Here is a 20,158-nt window from a genome sequence, read left to right as displayed (position 1 = left end):
AAATCTCCCTTCTCTCTCTCACTCTCACGCTCTGTAGTATGGAAAGGTTTCTTCATTAAAACTGACAGAGAAGCCAGAGGCAGGGGAAGTGTTATAACTCTGCAGACCTGTCACCGCTTTCCCCACAAACTGTAATTTAGTTCTGTACAATAATTGAAATAATTCTTTCATTTACTGACAAGGCTGCCAAATGTTGAACCAGAAAACTGCCGACAGGAAAGATAATGTGTTCCTTCATAGTGTTTTCTTTTTGAATTCATTTTCTATCCTAACATATTAAATGCATAAACTCCCTCACTAATGGTTTGTGTGACGTAGAGTACCAGCATATTAAATGATGCAGTTTAGAGATGGTTTAAGCTTAAAACAAGAACAACCCTAATAGATACTAGTAAATCTGTGGACATGTCCATTTTTACATAGTCCAAAATGTATGCTTAGTTAATCTGCTCCTCAGCATTGGTCATTTGCAGGAGGTAATGGGAATTTTTTGCTGCAAGCCTCTGCAGAACTATATTGAGAAAATGAAGACTAATATTTAGAAAATAAATAGAAAAACAGTAGGGATTATTTTCTCCTTTCCAGTAAAATATTAACTAATTAAATAAGATTAACAATAATAGATGCACATTTATCCAAATATCCAGTAATTCCTCACAAAATGTCACATTGTTAGTGTCTGTGCATGGAGTTGCACTGTATTGGTCGAGGGTATTTAATTAGCAAATATGGACATGGCTTTCTATCCCAGACTTAAGTAATGTGTTCATGTCAGGGCAGGTTTGAAGGCATGACAGATCTAAACAACTGCTTTCTCTTTGCACCTTTTAAAGCTTGTCAAAATATAGTTCCAGGGCACTGCTGTGACATCTCAAACTCTGTGGGTCATATGCTCCAAAAATAAGCAATGTGGGGAATTATAAGTTTTCTGACACTCATAGTGAATTAGAATTTCATTTTGCTTCATTATTCATCCAACTGCCATCTTTAAGACTGTTTTCCACACGTCAGATTTGAAGCACGTTATGCAAACTGAACGCATCAGGCATCCGATTGAAATAGTATTTCACTCCTCAGCCTAGATCCTTCTTTTACAATAGCTATGTTGGATAAATGCCCAAGCTTCAATTGAAGGCTTTAGGATTTAATTATGAGTGGGTCACTCTGATATTTCAGCTTTTGATTTAATTAAAGCTTCAGAGGATATTTGATGGTAGTGGAATTTTTAATTTTGAAAGTTGTCAACCATTTTCACTCATTTACTTTGCAAGCACATGATTAACATCATATTTCTCAGTGACAAATATAAGATCTATCAGCACAAGTATGAATATATTAGGTTGGCACACTTTATTTTTTACACTTTTTCAACTTATGTAGGTGGAAAGTGAGTTTAACCAATTTGATGTCTGATTTGAGTAACCCAAGCTCACAAAATTGCCAGGATTTCCCTCAGTGCTCAACACTTGAAAATCCAATCACACCATCAACCAGGAGCCAGAGATGCTCAGAAAGTTTTAAGGAGTATACAACTGCAAGTCAGAAGTCTGGAAGCAGTGAAACTTCAGGGGGATTATTCTTTATTACATATCTACAGGATTTATTTGTAAAAGTGTGAACTCGGAAGGTATAACCTCTGCAGCCTCTAGCTATTTCACACCTGCTCTGTTAAGAAGGAAACCCATCTTGTTCTTTTCTTTTTCTAGTCCCTTTTTATAATATTTAGTAAATGTGATGAATCGGTGTTTGGCAAGTCTCACTCTACTTTTCCTGGGGTGTCTGTGAGGGTCACTGTGGCTGCTGTGAGAGCTCCATTGTGTTGATTACAGCAATGATAGATTGGTAATGCTATAAAATGAGTGGAAGAGGCACAGGAAAGGCTGAGCTAAGATATACAGGGAAAATATTCATACACAGGACAATGGAAGTTTGGCATACGAGTACAGAGGTGATGTGATGAGGCAAAATAACGGGAAATGGGAAGATGAAGCTGGAAGAAATGTGAGCAGTCAACTGGAATAAAGTAAATTTGAGTTTGTATATTTTTCAGGAATTTGAAGAATTTTAGAAAATTCTAAAATCAGACAACTGATAAACTTTGAAATTACAATGTTATGCAGCATAAAAAAGTTGTTTTATGTAATACACTGATACAGATATCAGTATATAATCTTATGCTGTAAAGTTGGAAAGGTGTGTTCAAATTTATTGGCTATTTTGTTTGTGTTACTCAAAACACAAACAAACAAACAAACAAAACAAGCCACAAAAGTAACCTAAACCTGATCTAATTTGAACTTGGTAACCAACAACCCTTTCAAGTTCTGAGGTGTGGCCTAATATTCAAAATTTGTTCATACAACCACGAAAGGACACAGTATACACGCTCACACAAACTCACAACTGCAGTCCATCAAAGAGATATGATTGATTAATCAAGCTTTTATCAATACAAGAATAGGATAAGAACTCCCAAATTCTACTTACGTATCAACGTGGCACTTTTATTCCCCCTTCTCTTAACTTGATTTATGACAGCAGTCAATTTGGAGTGCTGCTAAACGTGACTACATAATGAAATGGTGAGCTAACGTGGGAGAGCACAAACCCTTTACTGGATAGCATTTAGTTAAGTGTACAGATTAGCATAAGAAAAGCAATCTCACAACATGGAAAGACTTCTATAATTGTGCTATTGTTTATGTAAGAACTCTAATTTTCTATTGGTCTTCATCTCCCTGGCCCTGACCACGTGTGTGTGTGTGTGTGAAGGTGGAACGCATCCCTCCGAATTGATCACAACTCCTCAATGGGAAAGGACAGAGGGGGCCTTAGCAGGTGGACACTAACTCAGCCAATAATGAACAGGGTGGTTATAATGCAAAATCTATTGCCTCTCAATCGAGGCCATTGATCAAATGTGCCTCCTGTAAGTTTGATTCTCTGCCTTCCTTGTATAGTCTGAAGCAGGCTCTTGCTCTATAATTCATTCCCCCAGTCTTCAAGTTGTTTTGCTCCCTAATCTTTCTGTCTTGCTGTCTTTATGTCAAAGAAGAAGATGGGAAGTGACTCTTTTTACATCTGTTAATAAAGGAGGTGCAAACATTAGAAACCAGGTCTGAAATGGATGAGTTTAGTAACCTTGGTACCAACTCCCACTCAGCTCTGACTTTGACTGGACGTCTCCCTCAAAGCTTTTAACAGGCAGATGTAATAGCCCTGTGGTTTTGAAAAGGCCATGGTTAAGGCTGCTCAGGAAGAGCAAGCTGGTGTCTCTTGAGGCTTCAGATGCGGTCTGTGTTGTACTTAATGCACTGACAGGTAATCTATCTGAAGGCAAGATGCTTAATGCCAATATAGACAGGAAATCAGAAACCTAGTGTGGTATTAGCTCCAGTGTCTCATCCTGCTATCCCAGCCCATTATGCAGAGGTGATTTTATATTGGTTCCATGTCGGAGGATACAGATCTTGTTCTTGTAATCAGAGTTTTTGTTAGAAAAGAGCACCTCACTGGAGATGGATGTATCTCACGCTCACATTGGATCAAATAAAAGCACCAGACACACTGTTTCATTTTCAGGTTTTGAGGGAGCAAAAATGAAAAACTAGAATAGCTAATGAATTAAATGCTAAGTTCCTTGATCTCTGTCAGTTATCTTTACATGCTGAAACCATGGTCATCCAGCAGGACCGGCATCAAACAGAAAACATATGAATCATGTCAGAGAGGCTCATAGGCTCAGGAATTTTTCTCATTATCAGACTTATCCTTAGGTCAAGGCCTCCTTGGTGGTCTTTCAAATCAAAGTTAACAAAATGCAGTTCGTTTAAACAGCCCTCCCTGCCCGCTATACAAGAAAATAACTGCTGTGGAAAGGTGTTGCTTAAAAGGCGAGATAGCTGTGTTTTGATGGCCTCTCTGTTTGAATGTTTTAAGTCTGTGTCACTACAACAAAGTGGGGAGGTTAAATCATGATTTTCAGAGCATTCTATTTCTTAATTATTAGAACAAATACATTTGCTATATTTCGAAAGATGCTCAAGCTGTTTTTTTTTTTTATATATATTTCTCTCTTCTTTTTTGAACATTATCAGCAACTTTATAGCATTTCCGTATGTGTTTTAATCTAACAGACACTGGCTGCTTATATACACGGGAAAAATTACGTCCATGTTGAAATCATCTCCATGTCTTTAACAGCTGCTCATTTCTCGATGTTTAAAGGATCATTGAACATGGTTGATGCGATCATGTAGCTGTTCAGTCCGAGAAATGGCCACTGGTGGGAAATTCATCTTCGGTAACATTTGTGCCCGTCAAATGAATCCTATCATTACATGTAAACAACTGGCCCTACATAAGAATAAGTGAATTGTCTCTGTCACTGAAAGTCTTTCTGGGTTTAGAGCCACAAAAGACCCACTGTATGTATTCCCAATATGTTTACAGTTCCCCTATCAAGCTAAAATCAGGAGGACATTAAACTCCAAAAAAGCTGTCCATAATTAATGTCATGTCTTCTCTTCAATTTATCCACTCTGTATGTGTACTTTCTGATAATGTTCAGATGATACCAAAGCTGGAAGATGAATCAATCTGTCGCATCTAATATACACAGATTACAGAAACACACAGTCCCATTCATTCCTCTGTAGTGATATGTTAGAGCTATTGCTCCCACAGACTTGCTCCCCTGAGACCATTGTGTTCTTGCATCCCAGGAAAAGGCAGCAACTTCTGGAGGCAGCAATAGCACTTCTCTTCCTGAAACAGAAGAGCCCCATTATTTTCATTTTTCAAACCCTCCTCCCCTCTTGCTTTCTTCACTCTTTCTCTCTCATCGCTGTGGCTTTATCCGTTTCATGTTTAGTGAAACTCCCCAGGCGAGCCAACACAAGGCAACGAGATGCCACAAATCTTTGATATCTTAAACAGAGGGCATAGTGCCAGCGCTCTTGCCAGATAGGAAAAACGGTAATCCAAGGGAGGAACATCATCCTGAATCAAACAAAATGAATAAATAATCAAGGCTGCCGACACACTTTCATACTTGCGGTGCATGTCCATGGAGGATTGGTTTACCAGCCCAAGTGATTAGTCTGCTGGCAACATTGTTTGGTTTTTGTGGCTCAACCATTTACAGTATGATATAACAGCAGATCAGATCCAGTTCTTAACACAACCCTCTGTGGAACAGCAGATATGAAGCCAAAAAGTGTGTAGTTTTGTGTGTGTGTGTGTGTGGGGGGGGGGGGGGGGGGGGGGCTCAACTGTCACGTCACATTTGTGGCATAATGCTTGATGCTTTAAATCATAATCCGTGCAGTTTTTCCCCATTCAGTCATATCATTAATGTTATTATTTTTAATATTACAATTTTATATCAAGCCAACATTACTAATCAAATGAAATTCCAGCCTTTAACCAAACACCATAGTTTTCATCTGTTTAAATATTTCTAGGATTACATTTTTTTCTCTTCAACTGCTTGGTCAAGATAAACACTTTTTATTCATGCATTTTGATGACAGTCCCATCGAAAACAATGCTGCCTATGTTAACCTTTTACTAGATTTATCTGAGGTAACTTTACAGTGCATTTTACCATATCCTCTGTATACACGCTCCTTTGTATGACATGAAAATAAAATAGGGAGGTTGTCTAATTGATAGTGGGTACATGCCTGAAGTTGCATTAACAAACAACCAGGCGGAGATAATATTTTTCAATGCAAAATCGATTTTCATAAGGTTACATTCCTAATGTTTATATCTCAGCAACCTCTCTCCTGTTCATACAATATAGGGTATTAAAAGGGAGATTAAATTTTACCCGCCTGAATATAATACAAACACAAAATTATGCTTCTATTTCCAGGGCAAGCTGTGCATTGTCATTTATTTATGAGGGTTTTTTTTTTGCCCTCCTCTCCTTTTCATTTTCTCACCCAACAGTAAATATGGAAATTGTGTTTGTCAGTTTGTTTTTATACACACACACATGCATGCATATCTCTACATGTGCCTTTGTGTAGAGATCTTTTAATGTCTGTCTTTTATACTGCAGTGAATGCAAACTTGTGCTGTGCTTCTCTGCAAATGCAGTGGGCATAGCAGGGTCATGTGTCCACTGCAGAGAAAACTTCTCCATCTTCCATCAATAAACGCCCTCCCTCATCCCATTGCAGATTGACAGTCAATCATCCGTCTTCCCAGACTTGTTCTTTCTCTTAGTGTCTCTCTCGTCCTTCTGAAGACGTAGCCAGACTTTTATTGCCACTATTAAACTGAGCTACCATTATCCTTTTGAATGAGAGGGGGCATACAGACGGGGCTTTTCCCACAGTCACAGCACTTTAAGGTTAAAGAGAGCAATGTGTGGAGAGAAAATATTTCATTCTCAATTGTACACTTTATTCATATAGGAACATTTCTCATACTTATTATTTTCCAGTGGTGACAATCAGTAAAATTCTGATATGTCTTTATTTCCAGCCTAAATGGATAATAGTGCTGAAACAGCGTCTTATATATGTTAATGTATTAAATGGATTCTAAGAAATCGTATCAGACTATAATAATGATAGCTCATCACAATTTTAAAATGAAGGAGTATCATTCTAACAGTAAAACTGTAATAAAATCACAACTATCTGGCAATGATACATGAGTTTTACTCAACTCTTTTGCATCGATTTTTAAAATGCTTTCTTATGATCCTGTCTCTTAAATACATTTTATTTGACAGTTCTTTTAATTTCCTTAATTTTTTTTTATTTTTTACAGTTTTTATCTTAATAACACCCAGTAGATCTAATGGATTGGTAGTTCCTGACTAAACTTACATATATAAGTACATGCAAGGACTGCTCAGTGCTGTAGTAAGTTTACATTGTCAGGTGACCTATGAATAGCGGAAAATTAGTTAAACTAGTTCACATAGGCATGACAGAACAAAGCAGATTTTTTTTTTGGAGGCACAGACAACTTTCTTTTATTATGCACATAAAGATCTGAGTTTGACAATTTATCATTTTCAAATACAGTATAGAATCCAGCTATTAGCACCTTTTGAATCTTTAGTTGTGTCTTATTAGTTTTAACTCATTTTAGGCCAATTTAATTAGAAATCAAGAAGGTAATTTGTGTTCCAGTGTCCATGATCTCAAATCACCACTTAGGACCAGTAAATTTCCAAATGAGTAATGAACATGTCACAGGGTGGTGTGTGAGGGAAGGGTGGTGGAATGAGGACCCAAATGCAGAAACCAGGTTGAGGTAAAAATGAAATACTTTTAATTAACAAAACTACAAAATTACAGACTGAGAGAGGACAGGCTGAGAGACACAGGCAGAGAGAGGCAGAGAGAAGCAACCACAAGCAAACAAGCAAAGAGACAGTCAGGAAAGAGGGACGGCAGGCCTACCAAGACAAACACCACCAAGTGAACAAGGGACAAGGATCTGACATGGACAAACCAGAAAACAGGACTTAAATACGGTGACTAGACAAGACACAGGTGAACTACATTAGGGCAGGGAAGGCAATTGACAGGAGAGACAACTAGGAAGTAAAGCATTGGGCGACATGACAGAACTCAGACATCAAAATAAAACAGGAAGTAACAGACTGAACACACTAGACACCAGACAGAACTCAAAACATGACAGAAAAACTCAAACCCAGACATAGAAAGCAAAACCATGACAGTACCCCCTCCTGGGACAGCTTCCGGGGGGAAAAAAAAACAAAAAAAACAAAAAAACACAGGACACAGGATGGAGGGCCATCGGAAGACAGGGGGAGGAGGGCTCAGGAGGCGGCAACGTTGGAGGGATTGTGGAAGGAGGGGTGGAGACCAACAAGCCCAAGTCTCAGGTGTTGGGGGGATGGCAGGCGGAATGGGTTACTGCCCGGCCCTGAGGGCTTGCTGCACCGAGCGAGGGCCTCCTCGGACCAGACGAGTTCCCCAAAAAGGGCTAGAACAGACTCTGCTGGCTCCAGGACTGGTCAGATCCTTCTGTCATGGGGTGGTGTTGTGTGAGGAAATGGTGGTGGAATGATGACCCAAATGCAGGAACCAGGTTGAGATAAAAATTAAATACTTTTAATTAACAAAACCAAAACTACAAAATAACTGAGACTGAGGGACGACAGGTAGACAAGCACAGACAACAGGCAGAGAGAAGCAACCATAAGCAAAGAGACAGGCAAGAGTCAGGAAAGAGGGACGGCAGGTCAAACAAGACAAACACCAACAAAGATCTGACATGAACTAACCAGAAGACAGGGGAAGGCAGGAAAGGGCGACACAACAGAACCCAGACTTCAAAATAAAACAGGAAGTAACACAGACTGAACACACTAGACACCAGACAGAACTCAAAACCATGACAGAACAAAGCCATCTGTAAAACATAAAGGTTGTGAGCAAGTTCTACAACCAATTGACAACTGAATATCCTCGATAATTTGGATTTGCACACAAAACAATTTTTATTGAATTGAAAATTTCAATGGAAGCGCAGTGGCATAGTGGTTAGCACTGGGCCCTTTCCGTGTGGAGTTTGCAGTTTCTCCCCATGCCTACATGGGTTTCCTCCGGTTTCCTCCCACCATCGAAGACATCATGTTTGGGTTAACTAGTGACTCTAAATTGTTGGTGTGAATGCGAGCATGAGTGGTTGTTCATTTCTGTTTGTCCATGTGTGTTGGCCCTGTGATGGCCTGGCGACCTGTCCAGGGTGTGCCCTGCCCCTCACCTGGAATGTTGGCTGAGATTGGCTCCAGCTACCCAGAAAAAGAAAAGCGGTAGAGGATGGATGAAAATTTCAAGGTAGCACAGCAGTATAGTGGTTAACGCTGTTGACCCAAAAAAAGAAGTTTGCAGGTTCGGCTCCTGGGCCTGGGGTCTTCCTGTGCGGAGTCTGCATGTTCTCCCTGTGCCTGTATGGGTTTCTTCCAGGTGCTCTGGTTTCCTCCCACTGTACAAAGACATGCATGTTTAGTTTAAATGGTGATTCAAATTTTTCCGCAAGTGTGAGTGGTTGTTTGTCTTGGTCTGTCTATGTGTGTTGGCCCTGTGATGGACTGGCAACCAGTCCAGGGTGACCCTGCCCTCACCCAGAGGGAGCTGGGATTGGCTCCAGCACCCGCTGTGACCTGGAAACAGAAAAATGGTAGAAGATGGACTAGGATTTTTCATCACACCTTTCAAACTAAAGAGTAGACTTCAGCTGATCACATAGCAGATTTGTCCACCAGCTAAGTAGTAATGGATCTTAATTGCATATTTTATGACATCCAACAGCGGCTGCAATATAATTATCTTTCACTGAATTCAAAAAAGAGCATGTGTCCTGAAAGGTTTCAGAAACAGATAAACACTTGTGTGAGCTGTGTTAGAAAACTGTTTGTTCAGTGTTGAGGCCCGTTAACATGGGTGAGCTTTGCAGTAAACGTATCCTTTGCAGGGTGGTTGATTAGAATATGAAAGGAAATCTCAACCTGGTTGGTTGCAGTGTTTGCCCGTGCATGCATTATGCATTAGCGCTGCAGTCCACCACACACCATGCGTACACCTCTCTTATTTCCAACCAGTCTCTTTACCTAGCATACAGAGAAGCACATATGTAATTTGGAAATTGATAGATTTTCTAAAGAATGGCCAGCCAGTCCAAACATATGTCTACATATTTTTCACTGTGGGTTCATAGAGTAATCAAAAATTTTTGGGATATGAGAAAATGGTCACTTTAAACATAAAAAAGGAAAATGCTTAATGTGATGGACAGTAACACCAAACCACAGTATAACACCAGATTTTTCTTCAGTTTCTGATCAAGTAGTTTAATTTTGATTTTGATATATTTGATTGCCACTGCATTAAAAACAGAAACAAATTCATGAGCCCATACATACATCTACTATTTCTATCAGTAGCTTCTTTGTAACCCTGAAAAACTACAAAATGTTATCCCAGCTGTTGTTTTATGCACTCTTCCCTCTCAGCTCCCCTTCAAGCTGTGAGGTACAGTTATTGTCATGAGTAAGATTCTACATTTCCACCGGGCAAGATCATTTAAACCACAATGCCAATCCTCAGTAACTTTAGATCCCCTGCTGGCCCACTTCAATAGACCCATGGCCCCCAATTTGATACTGGTAACTTGTTCCAAAATACAATTTGGTTGCTGTGAAAGAATATGGATAATGCAGCCATAATGGTTAAGATTTTCTGTTACAACCTTCATTGAATTCAGACATTAACAGTTACTAATCAGCTTTATATAAGACCATGTTTACTGAGCCTACGTGTTACTTTGTGCCACCAAGAATTATGTGAGCCCCACGACTTAGAAAGTGCATGCAGTCACAGCAATGGTTACAGCTGATTCATAAACTAATTCTTAAACACGTGGATTAATCATATTTATTGAGTTAAAAACAATTTTTATTACTTTGCAGTGTTTCATTGCTATACCTTTTTTATCCTTGCACACCATTCAAAGCATTTTTAAATGCAGTCTGTGGCAGCCATGAAGATGAAGCTGTTATAAAGTGTAGAAATTGAAGAGAGAGTTAATGTTGTTGCTTCATGTAAGGGAAAAAAGAGATTTTCATTTCATTGTTTTGTTTTCATTTTAATAGCTCCATAGATGTTTTTAAATACATTCAATTCTAAATATTCTGATTGCACTCTTATGGTTCTGCTTTACCAGTCATTTACTGCACATTTGGATACACGTTCTCAGTCTAAAACTTGTTTCATTCCAGTTTTAGTTTACCTTTAGAATACATTTATTAGAGTGATGTTAAAATGACCTTTATTTGGGAGGTAATTGTTCAGGCCCTGTGCAAATGTCTGATTATGATCTTTCTCTGCAGAGTGCTGCTTCAGCAAGGTTTCATCCTGTTCCTCGCTATGGTCCTCTCTTTCCTCTCAAGGTGTCCTCTGGCTGTACTGGCCTCTTTGAAGGCTCTCTCTTTATAATGGAATCACTCCATACACTTCCTGGATGAAGCAGGAAGAAGCACTAATTCCACACTGATAAAGATCCCCTTTCCTCTCATTTCATAAGTCTCACACTAGATATGAAGCTGTACTAGATTAGATGTGTCACTCCTCCCCCCATCCCCTCTAACACAAAAGTCCTCGCAAGACCCAACAAGCAGAAAAAAAGAGAGAGCGAGATAATTAAATTAATTGCTATTCAAGTGTGGGTGAACAAGGGGAAGAGCTGCATATATTGGGCAGAGACTGTTTCCTTTTTTCTTTCTAATTACAAAAGAAAGATTATTCCCCTTTAAAATCATGAAATGCGTATCGTATAGAGAAAGACAGGCCGCAGGTCATCTTTAATATGTGTTAAATTCAGAGTGTAGTTGTCAGAGATGTCAGAGATTCCTCCCCCTCTGTCTAAACTAACACAGGAGGGGGGTTACCTATGATGATGAAGCCTTGTGTGCATGCAAGCGTGAGCACACATTCTAATGCCTCTATTCTAATGAATAGGTTGTGAAAAAGACACTGGTGGTTTAGCAGCATATCCTCTGCCATCAAGTTCTCATGTGCTAATGTCACAAAACCTTTCAGTGGTTTTTTTCTTACTCTCCTCTTACTTTTACTTTTGAAATCATAATTGCTTATTATAAAAACAGAGTGTTTTCGGACACAGTGAGGGAAATGGTTTAACTGCAGTATTTTGTGTTATGAGTGTGCAAAATATAATTAGCCATTCTTTAAATGACACATTGCTCTGAAAAATAATTATTACATATCGTCATCAGTGGATACATAATCCGAGTCTTTTTGTTTGTGTGAATGATTTGAATATTTTCCTGACATTTAAGTCTACAGTATATTAATCACTGTTTCATGTAGTAAAGACTATTGATATTGAAAAGGTATTTTAAACAACAACAATATAGACACTAAAAAAATACACAGTTGTAAATTATCAACAGTCACTCAGAAAGAGGCATCTTCTGGGTTATATTTGCAGACCATAAATTTTCTTTTTTTTTTTTTTTTTTTTTTTTTTAAGTGAGGATGTAGCAATGATAGGTTGTTTGAAATGTTGTGTCATTTGTGTCCCACTTCTCCTCTTCTGTCCTTTTCCTTCTTCCTGTCTCTTTGTACTGACTAAAGGGGACTTCCCTCCAGATGTGGAGGCTCCTCTCTCTGATCCTTTGATCAAAGCTTGAGAGTGGAGACAACAAACCTGTGTGCTCGTGGCCTTGTCATAGCAGTAGTTAAAAATACATTTTATCTGGTCTTTGTTTTGTAACAAAATGTGTGACCACTGCATTGTCAGTTTTTTATGAAACTTTTTAAAACAGCAGTTAAACTTTGACTCACAGTACAGAAGACACGAGCCTTTGAAAAAATTCAGACATTTATAGAGAAGCATTTCATTTTCTACATGTAAGCTCCTACTCCCAGACTCTGCTTTTGTACCATATCATACTTTTTTATTGTGGCTTTATTTTATATAACTAAATCAATAAATTTATGAATCAATACAATTGTGGATATAATGGTGAGAAACATTCTTCCAGATGCAAAAAAAAAAAAAAAATGCAGCAGACACTCATTATTGTTTATTTGCATTAAGTCTTATTAGTTTCTACCCAGTTTTGTTTGAAGAGATTTGTGTGTTTAAAAATCAGAAGCAATTTACTGTTAATTTGTATTGTCTCTCTATGTAACAATATTAAAAATGTCTCAAAATTTTACTGTGATGGTCAGACCCTCCACTTACCCTGAACTACTTTGATGACCACAACTGCAGAGCAATCTGGCAGGTGTAGGGTTTCATGTTGATACGTAGAAGGGATTTTTTATTTATTTATTTATTTTCATTCTGCCTGGTCACCAATAATTGTCAAACTTCAGCTAGTTTTTCTGGCTGGATACAGAAGCTATCAGGCATTATATTTCCCTCATGTTCAAATTTGCTGTGTGCTTTGATAATAAATGGGGCAGCTCAGGTGACCAGGCTTGAGACGGTTGCAGGTAATAGCAGGACCTCATAGAAGCCTGATATAAAAAACAGCAGTTCCTGTATTTGAATTTGGCTGTAGTTTTGGTCGTCTGTGAATTTCAGCACATTGATTCAAAGCACTGCAGCCCAGTGATTGCCTTTTTTATGAGAGAAATAATTCAGTTACATTTCCTTAATCTCACATAAGGACTGCTGACTGGGACCGAGACCTAATTGTTATTGAGGATCAGTTTTGCTTGACCTAAAATCTGAATATGACTACAGGAAGAAAAACTGAAAAAAACTTTGTTCACTCTTTCTTAATTTCACACTGATCTTAACCCAGATATTTTAATACATTCTTTTATTGTTTGTAACCATTAAGACAGAAGATCATTAAGACAGAAATATCTTTTGTGCAACTGACAGAGCCAGGCAAAACCAGGGCATTGTTGTGTAGACCAATTTTCCAAAGATAAGAATTCAGTACTAAATGTTGCACCGTGCAAACAAACAAAACAACAGGAAAATCCTGGTCTGCCTTTTGTTTGTTTGTTGTATTTTCAGTTCACACACAGATTAAACATTGTAAATGAATGTGGTAATTAACACAGCGTGTGCAAGTATAGGCTATGGTTTATCCACTTGTTTGTCTCAGATGAAAGGAGCATATTTTCTATAAAACAAAAAGTGGGATTGTACTTGGTGCAGCACACCCACTTGTTTACAATAGTCTCCCATGAGGGCTCCTCTCTCTGTTTGTTAGTTTATTTGCAAGGGGAGACTTAAAATAGCCCACCAGCCTAAGCAGAGCACCATCTATAGGCAGTCTGTGCTGTGAATGTGTTCGCAGCAACCACATTTACTTTACTGATCTGTAAACCCCTGAGCCCCCTCTGAGCCTGGTTCTGCCCGAGGTTTCTGCCTCTTAAAGGAAGTTTTTCCTTGCCACTGTCGCCAAGTGCTTGCTCATCAGGGGATCTGTTGGGTCTCTTTAAATAATTTTATAAGAGTTTGGTCTGGACATGCTCTATATGTAAAGGGCCTTGATGTAACTTTGTTATGATTTGGCGCAATACAAATAAATCTAATTTGATTTGATTTGATTTGATTTGATTTAAACAGCATAATTACACATTCTCCGTGTATAATTGTTGGCAGATGAATAGCCACTCAGAGCAAGAAAGTAATGTTAATTTTAGCTGCAAATCAAGCCTGTTTGGCACTATGTGGATACACTGCACATGCTTACCATGACATCTTGACTTTTGCATTAATAATAATGTAATATTTTATCAGTGGATACATCACAGGGCAGCACGGCAGTGTAGTGGTTAGTGCTGTTGCCCCACAATAAGAAGGTTGTGGATCTAGTTCCCAGCCTGGGGCCTTTCTGTGCTGAGTTTGCATGTTCTCCCTGTGTCTGCATGGGTTTCCTCCCACCGTCCAAACACGTCATGTCTAGGTTAACTGGTGACTCTAAATTGACCGTAGGTGTGAATGTGAGCGTGAGTGGTTGTTTGTCTCTGTCTTTGTGTGTTGGCCCTCTGATGGACTGGCGATCTGTCCAGGGTGTACCCCACCCCTCAGGTGGAGCCGGGATTGGCTCCAGCAGCCCTGCGACCCGGAAATGGGAAAGCAGTAGAAGATGGATGGATGGATGGATACATCACAATGTCATTGATTGATTAAATTGAATAATGAATAATGAGGACGACTGCAGTTACCAAGACCAACAAAGTAGTTTAAGATGCATGAAGTTCACCACTTTTAACCATGGTGGTGACAAAAAAAAAACCCGAAAACATTGCAGCTGACAAAAGAAGCTGAACAACTTCCAAGAAAAGAAGAAGAAAACAACTAATAAATTCAAATATTTTATGAAAAACTAGGTGCCACACATGAAACGTTCTCTTATGCACAACATTTTGGATTTGAATTGCATGACATAGCTGAGAATTCAAACTACTTCTTAGAGTCATTAATCACATGAATCAAAAGCATACAATATGAGCTGAGAATGATGAGAGTGAAGCTGATGCAAGCAAGTTTAGCAGTCCCACATTTTCCCCGATGCACCTCTTTACATGCAGTGAAAGTTGCAAAAAATCTTGTAGAGCAATGTCTTCCCCGGGTTGATAGTGTGTTTTAAAGTACATTCACTGACTTGACATAAGGAAATATGGCATGTTAAATAGTTGAATGCAGATTAAAAAAGGATGGAAATAGACTATTAAACAAGCCTCCCCTGGTACATTTCATATGATGTTCTGTTAGGCCGAGTTAGTGACCTTTATAATCAAAGCATATGGTAATTACAGAGATATTATTAGACAAGTGGGATTCGGTGCTGAAAGCTATGCTATCTCTGCCTGCACAGAATTCACAAATCCGAGGATAGTTGCCAAAAAGGTGGACCGATAAATGTTACATTGTCACTGTTATGTCTCCACCACACTTAACGGAAGTGAAAAGATAAAAAAGTTGCTCTGAAATGATCAGCCTTTTGTTGTTCTTAAAGCTACCAACCTTTTCTTTTCCTGACCTCTGCTTTTTAAAAGCAGTCATTTGTCGGGCAAAATTAAATGAATATTTATCACAGCGCCACCTGAAGGTACACACCCCAAGCCAGTGTAAGAAGAATCGATTTTTCAAAGTGTATTTTAGATTTGCATTACAGGTTGCATATTTTTATGTTTATAAGTATACTTCATCCTCTTCCCTGTTGTACCCAGCCCCTCTACTTTAATTTGTCTTTCTCATTAGTAATATTAATTCAGAAATTACTTCACTGGGTATGGGAAATTTGCTGAAGTGTGATTAAATGAATATGATGATACCACACTCTATATCAGATAATGGCATCTCAAATACCTGCATCTTTGTTCTTTTTTATTCATGCCATTCTTTTTCCTGTCATTTAATCTGTTAGACTTGGATGAACATCTTTTTGTGTTGCAATGTTCACTTTTATCTCATCTCACTCGGGTTTTATTTTCGTCTTTCATTCATTCATTCCTCAGCCACTTATCCGTTTCCAGGTTTGCGGGGGTGCTGGAGCCAATCCCAACTCACATTGGGTGAGGGCGGGGTACACCCTGGACAGGTGGCCCATCAGGGCCCATTGTAGGGCCAACACAGAGGGACAGGCCAACAGCCACTCATACTCACTCAGACCTATGGACAATTTAGAGTCACCAATTAGCTCAAAAATGATGTCTTTGGACGGTGGGAGGAAGCCGGAGTACCTGGAGGAAACCCACACAGGCACAGTGAGAACATGCAGACTCTGTACAGAAAGGCCCCAGGCCAGGAACTGAACTCGAGACCTTATTATTGTGGAGCAACAGCGCTAACCACTCTTCCCCTGAGCTGCCCTATTTTTGTCATTTGTCACCTTAAACAAATACAAATTAAGAACTTGTGCTGTTTCAGTAACTGACAAACAGGTATTCTGAGGTGCTTTTTCACTGTGCTGTTTATCTTAAAAGATAGATTTGGTAACCTGGTAGTCTAATTGACCAGTTTGAAACCATTGTTCAGAATGTGTTTTGTTACTGATTCGTGAACAGTATAGTTTACACTTGAATTGATGTAGCTCTTATTTTCTAAGCCCTCCAACACACCACATATATACACACACACACACACACACATTCACGCACACCAGGATCTAAATTGAACAGACCAGCATGTAGTAGGCCAATTACATCACTGCCCCAATTAAAATAAAACAACAGGACTCTTTCAAGCTGTCCTGCAGGGGAGAGAAAATGAGACAGGGAGAGGGAAAGAAATAGCAATAACAAATCCCAATCCAGTCAGATCATCGTGATGTTGATTTTAATTAAAAATTTGGATTCTGCAATTAACTCCAAACTAGTCCCCTGTGGCTCAGTGAAGAAGAAAATGACTGGTTCTCAGTTTCTAAGAAACTCTGAGGGGTTCCACAACATCCTGTGATAATCCATCTTTAAATAGCATTCATGGTTTCTTGTGACTATTTAGTATTTGCCAAAAGAAAATGTTGCTTGATGATATTTGAATTGACATGAGTTATATCAGTGACATCACAAATCTATTAAATGCCTCCTCCTGGCTTTATAAAAATGAAAACTGGGGGTGGGGCATACAGCTAAAGAGATGACTTTTCGGTGGACGCAGAACAGTGGCTGGAGTGACACTCGGAAGTGATTGATATCTTCACTGATCATTTTAAGCACCCACTTATACTCTTTATCTGTCAGCCTTGATCACCCTTGTTGTAAGTCAAATGTCATGTCATGGAGTGATATTTTTCATTGAGTATGAGGTCCACAACACGTGTTAATGTGCATGTGTATAGTGTATGTATTGAAAGATGTAGAGTAGCCATCTGAAGGTATGGATTATTTTAGTGATAGGAGTTGAGTTGTTAAAACTCTATGAATAATAGCCTGTCAGAGTGGCAATCAAATCTACTTGGTCACACAGATAAACACCTCTAATGCTTCAGTAAAATATCTAAATTAAGATTCTCTTTCTTAAAAAAAAAAAAAAAAAAAACAGAAACTGTGCAGGACATTGTAAAAGTGATACTATTTCAAAATTAGCCGTAAACTATTTGATAAGCATATACACCAATACAATATTTCTCAAATAAAATAACTTTAACATTAACATTTATATTAATAATGATATTGATGTTAATTCATATTGAAAGGCTGGATTCCCCAAACAACAGTTTATTTCAAGCATCCTACCTGGAAACCACTCATTTTAAAATCTGTGATTTCTTTGCATTTGCAAAGATTATTCTAATGACATCATTGGTATTGTTTTTGCCTACACAGGCTATCTATTTCACCTGGTTATCATTAACTTAACTGTGATGAATGTAATTGTTAAAGTAACCTTTTAAAAGACTCAGCATAATCTGTAGAACTGTGCACTGATATATCAGTGTGAATCGAAAACTTTGAATAAGCACACCAGAGTAAACTACCTTAAAACAAAGGTGCCTACATGCACACATGCAGAGACATATGAACAATTCTGGGGCTTGTGTCCTCACTTTTTTTCCTTGCCTGTTTGCTTTTTTTCTTTGAGAGCAGGCTAAGATAAATATTCACTCATTAAAGCGTAACTGGAATTGACTGTGTCATGCATCAGGCTAATAGCTGAAAGCCATGGTTCAATACGGCGGAGTTGGGACAGGCTTCGCTAATGGAAGAAGTGACATGGTTGCAGCCCAAATGTCATTCATCAGACCGCACACTGTTCGTTAGGGGGTACAAAGCCCTGCCATCTCACACACTCAGGCTCATCTATTAACCTTAGGCAATGGCACCCGCCGGATTATGGAAATAACAGATTCAGGAAAATAGGACACCGATTGGCCATCCATGTGGAAAAGATTGGTGTCAGGAGAGTGTTGTCAGTACGTCTGACTGCAAGGGATGTGGCCGTTTTTCTTTCTCTCTGAAGATCTATCTAGGTGCTGTTGCGCCTGGAGAGCTCACAGTTGCATCAGGGGGAACCTGTGCCAGACGTTATGCTCCCACTTATTACATTCCTGCCCACCACTAATAGGGCACACTGACTGTGGTCTCTATGTTTTGCGTCATTGAATGAACTCAATGTTATTTGCAAAGATCTAATATAAGGGTTAATGCCTTTTACATTTTTTGGAATGGGAAGACCAGTAATACTGAAATCAGACAAACATGTGACAGGAAGGATGACTGACAAAGTGCAGGAAGATGGCAGGAGTGAGACTATGGGTAATAAATTAGTCCTCAGAGATTAGGGTGCATCGTTAAATCTGAAGTAGCCATAAAATCGTATATATTATAGACTATATGTCCTCATTCCATCAGGTTTTAGATTAGTCAAGCTCAAGAAACCTTAGAAAATGAGCTTTAGTATATTTATACAGGGTGATGAGCATTTTTGAAGGGATTTGTGTAATTCTCCAAGTCACCAAACTAGCTCTGTTGCTCATAATGAAATTAAAGAAGCTATCGCAACACTTAGTTCTATGTACGTTAAGTGTATTTAATAAACTTTTTCTGCGGTTTAAATCTCTCAGCCATGACAAGTGGAGAGTGTTTCTCCCACACTACCTCATAGTGTGAAAATGCAAGGGTAGTGCGTCCAGACATGTGGACAATAGAGGTGACATGGCAGGATGATCCATGACACGTGTGCAGGGTGCTCTGGCTCTGGACACACAAAGAGCTTGAGCCTGCCCTAGATCCCACACAGCCCCAGGGCATGAGGTGATGTCACATGCACTCAGTCGGCAACAAAGATTGCGTTTAGTCAGCAGTTTGTTATGTCCAGGGTTTGGCCTGCTCCTCCATCCACAAAGGGCCCAAAAGGCCGTAGATCTACTGCCCCGACCAGACCACACCAACAGGTGTGTTGTAACAAGATAGTGGAACATTGGTAGAAAAAGTGTCGGTGACTGTGCTGGTCTCAATTGGGATGCCCAAACTTGTCCTACCTGCCTCTTACCAATGCAAAATTGTCTAAAATAGAAATTGTGTAATGAATTGCGTTTGGCGATAAGGGGGAGTGAACAGCCTATTTTCTCACAGTCATGATGTATGTTTATTACAGTTTCTCACTGCCATGGTGGTTTCTGGTGCTTAAAGTGCTCTCTCCTACCAACAAGAAGGTCCAATTTTCTTCTGGTCCAACTTAATTACAAACAAAAAAACGTAATTGCTCCATGATGTTTGGATTGAAGACACAGGCACCATTCAATGCTAGCGTAGAACATTATGATAGGGGTGCATACGAAACTGTTAGAGATTGACTGGCAGTCCCTGGGATAAAATGACTTAAATGAAGTTTGTTGGAGGAAACTAACTATTAGTAATGGGACTGGAAATCCAGTATAGATGAGACATTATAGACACCAGGGGACACTGTCTCCCAGTATCTATCCTCAGAGCTCCCAATAGGTGTCCCTTTCACCTTTCATCCTGTCCACTGTTATGTTATTTTCTTCCCTTTACAAAAAAGTCAAGGGATTCTTGAATGTTGAACGTTGTGTTGGATCTATTTTAGTAAAAGACTGAAATAAAATGATCCCCACTTTATGAAAATGAACACATATACTATAGTATTGTAGTATAGTATTGTTACTTCTTGACATCGCCAGTAAGCCCTGCCCGATGAG

The sequence above is a fragment of the Echeneis naucrates genome, chromosome 3, assembly GCF_900963305.1.
Source record: "Echeneis naucrates chromosome 3, fEcheNa1.1, whole genome shotgun sequence".
Lineage (NCBI taxonomy): Eukaryota > Metazoa > Chordata > Actinopteri > Carangiformes > Echeneidae > Echeneis > Echeneis naucrates.
The sequence above is the reverse complement of the archived record's forward strand: the minus strand, read 5'-3'. Positions refer to the sequence as shown.